At 45.0% G+C, this 4,691-nt stretch overlaps 1 long non-coding RNA gene across 1 annotated transcript; it reads right to left on the minus strand.

Annotated features, from left to right (window-relative positions):
* Positions 1-573: 573 nt before the first annotated feature.
* Positions 574-4,685, minus strand: LOC108445581. Its single transcript, XR_001860495.1, has 2 exons — positions 4,380-4,685; positions 574-1,658 (listed from the first exon to the last, which is right to left on the minus strand). It is a non-coding gene; the product is annotated as an uncharacterized LOC108445581 (long non-coding RNA).
* Positions 4,686-4,691: the final 6 nt, after the last annotated feature.

The following is a 4,691-nucleotide window of genomic DNA, read 5'->3' on the forward strand; positions in this document are numbered from 1 at the left end:
AGCTCCGCGGGGAGCGGGAGGGGGAGCAGTCACGCGTCCCGCTGTGCCTGACTGCGCTTGTGTTGTCCCTTGGGTTTCCGATGTCGGCATCAGTCACCTCCTCCAGGGAAATAAAACATTTTCTCGTTGAACCGGGATCCTGCCCGGCAGCGCAGGCGGGGACCCCGAACCGAGGGCCGGCCGGCCCGGGCATCCCCAGGCAGCGCTGGTGGCCAGAAATCCCTTGGGCTGGTGGATCCCTGTCTCTCTCCTGAGCAGTGATACCGAAAATCCCTGCGGTTACTGGGAAGGTTCTTCTGGGCCAAATAGCAGCCCTGGCGAACCCCGCATTTCACAGGGGAGCGGGGCGCATCCTGGCGCCTTCTCAGTGCCTCAGGAGCGTCCAGGCAGTGTCACAATCGGGGCGCCGTTGGTCAGACAAAGCACAGCATCCTGCTGCCCCTGAAAGCCATTTCTTCTGGCAAAAAGAGAAAAAAGTTGACTTGGAACCTCGCGGTCAGTGCTGCAAACTCAGCTGGTCAGGAGAGATGGCTGCAGCCAAGGAACCGAAATTATCGTACATTTCACAACACACAATTTCCCAGAGACTTTATTTCATTTATGGGTTTCCTCTTCAGTCTCAGCACGGCCTCTGCATCAAAGGCACTCTCAGATTCGATGACAGTCTGTTTAGTTTGCTATCATAAAAACAAAACAAAACAACCCACCAAAAAAAAAAACAAACCCCAAAACTTTTAGTTTGAGTAACCACTGGAATTTATTTAGCCTAAGTTGTAACCACACGCCAGATACCTTCTCTTTTCTCTACTTCTTCTATATTTATCCTATATGTTAAGCTTAAGTCTCCACTTCTACCCCCAGTACCCACAAAAATGTCTGGTTTGCTTGTCTTAAAAAGGAAAAAGATCCTTTCAAGGAAAGACACTTTCATAGAAGATTACACTTGCTTGTGTTTACCATATCAGCAGCGTGAGAGAAGGGATGAAAATGAGAATTTTAATGATGGAGAGACATCCCCTTGCTTATGCATGTGGATTCGTAAGTCCACCCAACACCGTAACTGTTCAGTGAGATGTAGAGATAGTAATAAAGGATGTCCAGGTGAATAATGTTTAAAACAATGCTTTAAAATGTCTTTACGTGTTGTTCATTCCATTGGGCAGTATCATTGCCATCATATTTATAGAGCTACAGTGTTCAGGATATACAGTTCCCAACCTTTTCAAATTCCTTTTGCTGTAAATATACGTGGAGAGGTGTAAGGACTTAAGGGCAAGATTTTCTGAAAGCTGACACACTTTTGTCTAAAATAGGGTGCAACAAATATCTGTGATATTCAAGTACTTCTTAGTCTTTAAAATAGGGAGAGATCCAAAGCTCTGCAACTATCTCACACATAATGAAGATATCCCATTCTTCCACTAATTAATACTTTTTTCTGGAGGAGAAGAAGCAATTAAGATGCCTTTGTTAACTGCAGTGACTATCCCCCTGCTCAGGCAGAGCAGCCATTCCAATTTGAAAGACACATTTTGAGTTTCATAGTCCAAAATTGGTCTCATTTCTGGATGGGTGTAGCTCCTATTTGATGTCTGAAGCAGGCAGCTGTTTCCTTTTTTGCATCTGGAAGTGACACTTCCCTTAAAGAAACGTTGTTCCTGTTAAAAAGACACCAATGTAATTTGATCTGAACATTTCCAAATTGTGGGATTAGAAGTGATTCTGGTTGTTAATGGTATGGCATAATCACAAAGTTGCACGGAGGTGAAGGGTCACATTTCATACCCAGAGCCACTTCTAATCTCAAACATTTATCTGAAATTAGAAGCATCAGGAGAGAAAAGGGGGAGGTGACTACAACCTGGAGTCCATTAAAGTGCCACAAAGAAAGAGTAACCATTTGGGAATGGCTGAAAACACCTTTATATCAGATTTCTGCTCTGACCAGAGCTTCATCTGGAAATCGGTCAGTTAGTCAGTTAGTGCAAAGTCTGAAGCAGTAAGTCCTGAGCCCTGTCAGGCTGGAGGATTCCTGCAAATCTACCAGGTGAGCCCCAGCCAAACATCCTCCAAAAATTTGTCATAAATTGCATTTCTTTGGTAATTACAGTGAACATGCTGCAGAATGATCTTCCCTAATCCCACTTTTCAGGCAGCTGGTGCTTTGCATTCAATACATAGCCCTGGCACTGTCTGCATCTGCATTGTCACAGGCATACAGGGAATAACTCATATTTGCTTCTTCATAAAGCAGCAAAACCTCACCTGCTTTTATTTTTTTCTTTCTTCTTTCAAAATTAATAGGAAATTAGCTGTGAACATCTAGAAATATGTAGTAATGAGCTCCAAAATATGATGCAGAACAAGCCACTTATCACAGTAACAATGATTCTGGAGTGTTTCCTGCTGCCTGTAGCAACATCACTGACCACAGAGTGTCCTGGGGATGTTCAAGAGGTGGTTCCTACCCGAGCATCACTCAGCACACGACATCTGTACGCAGGCTTTAAGAGGGCTCTGCTGCTCTCCTGGAGTTCTTTACAACCCCTGGCCTCGGGGTCAGAGGAGGCAGCAGTAGCATGACTGTGTAAAAGCAGGATTCTGTCGGTGAGTGGTGCTGTATGGGGTAACTTACACCACACACATACTTCTGATCAACACAAGACCCAAGCAATGAGCCAGGGAGCTTGGTCTGAGCCAGGACTGCAGAGTGGCTCAAATAAGGAATGAGAGGTGGCTGTGAAGGGGAACCATACCTGTGGTACGAGTCCTTACACAGGACCCAGGTGTAACCCTCTTGGTTCCTGGGTTTCCTTGGGAAACATCTAAAGGGCAAGTGCTGGGACCGCCTTAGTCCTGGCAGGGTACGAGCTTTTGTATAGGATAGTCCAATATACTGAACATATCTTGGGACATAGTGGAGTACATTATGCAGGACATTTCACTTTCAAAGGTATTAAATGGAAACTGTATCTCCCTTAATATTATTTCCAATCACTACAAGTCTCTTGCTTGCCTCCTACATACCTCGTTCCTACCAATAAAAATGCCAAATCTCCAGTGCTTGGAGCAGGACTCCAATTCTTTCAGCTTTCTCTGAGCTTCTTTTTGTACTGAGGCCAATCTATTCAATGTAGGGAGGGTCTTATCAAAAAATTAAAACTCAGTGAACCTCTCATGCTGAAGTATTACAAAATTCTCCAAAATCTGTGTCACTTCGATGTTCACCCAAGTTCAGTATGTCAAGGAGTTGAACGGTACCAGATTTAAATGTTTAGAAGTTAGAAAGGCTGTTATACCAGACCTACAGCCTTACATTCTTCCTCATAGCCCCTTGCTCGGCCATGACAAGTAATACAACATTTTACTGGACTTTGGAAGCGTAGTAGGAGTGCTCTGAATGAACCCTCCCCTGAGTGACCTGAACCAGAGGTCAGAAAGCTGAAGAGGGCTCAGTAAAGCCAAGCCAGGCAAAACTTAAAGTTCTTTGCTTCACTTCTTAGGACAAAGATCTGCAACTTTAACATGCATTCCTCTCTGCCATAAGGTTCCTCCCTGGTGCATCAGAATTGGTTGCCCCTTATTGCAGCCAGCTGGTTACCAAGCAAGGCATTACAGAGTGCAGGAACTCAGCCCTCCATGGAGAGAAAGAGCAGGGACACCAGGAGGAATGCAAGCCTGGCAATGGGAGGCACGGCAGCTTTACTGTGAAGGATGGAGTTCAGCAATCTTACCCCTCCTGTTTTCTTGCTATACCTAGTGGACTATGAGGTCCTGAAGTTGTTTATGCCAAATCTTCCAGGGATCCTGGAACACTCTGAGGACTTTCTGCTTCAGACTTTGCACTAACTGAGCCAGTTTCCAGATGAAGCTCTGCTCAGGCCAACTGATGAGTTCCTTAACTTGTTGTAACTAGTCTCAGTGATCCATTGCTTGGACCTGGCACGGACAGTGAGGAAGGGAGGTTTAGGCCAGTGTACAGAAAGATACAATGATGCAGAAATGTGCTGGGACCAAAAACCTGTCAGGGAGTGCATATCGTGCACTTGAGGAGGTGCACAGTCAATTGAGTAGCTTTTCTTGGCTTCAAAGATACTGTTGTCAGTATTAGCACTTAAATATAACATTTGGAGGTAAAAATCTGAGTGAGAACAGAGCAAGAACTGAGAGTACGTAAGAGTAACTGAAAGATAAAAAACCCAACATGGCAAGCAAACCAAAACCACATGCTACGTGTGTAGGAAACATAGAGCTGAGTCTACATTCAGAAAGTCCAAACACAGTAAGGTAAAAAATGTAGTTGCAGCAGTGGGACAGCCCTAATTCCAGCTTGACAAAAAAACCTTCCACGTGCTATTTTAAGATTATACTCTTTTCACCTTTTCTGATCCCAGATAGATTATACTTCCCAGTTAAGACAGTCTTCCTGCTCCTTTCTGGAAGGCTGTCGAGGAGTGTGAGTTGTCCTATTTCGTATTTAAATGAAGTATTCAAAGCGTAGCATTTTCTCTGTTTTTCCCCGGTTTTTAACTCCGAGGTCTGCGATAAGGCCATTTCCAAGGAATTTCCCCTCTCTCAGATGACCGGCACTCTGGTGACAACACGGCTTTTTCTCCAGGATTTTTCTTGCAATTCCTGGAAACGTCCGGGCCCCGTGGGAGAGCGGCCGGCGGTAAACCTCGCGAGCTGCC

This window comes from Corvus brachyrhynchos, unplaced genomic scaffold, assembly GCF_000691975.1.
Source record: "Corvus brachyrhynchos isolate BGI_N302 unplaced genomic scaffold, ASM69197v1 scaffold340, whole genome shotgun sequence".
Taxonomy (NCBI): domain Eukaryota; kingdom Metazoa; phylum Chordata; class Aves; order Passeriformes; family Corvidae; genus Corvus; species Corvus brachyrhynchos.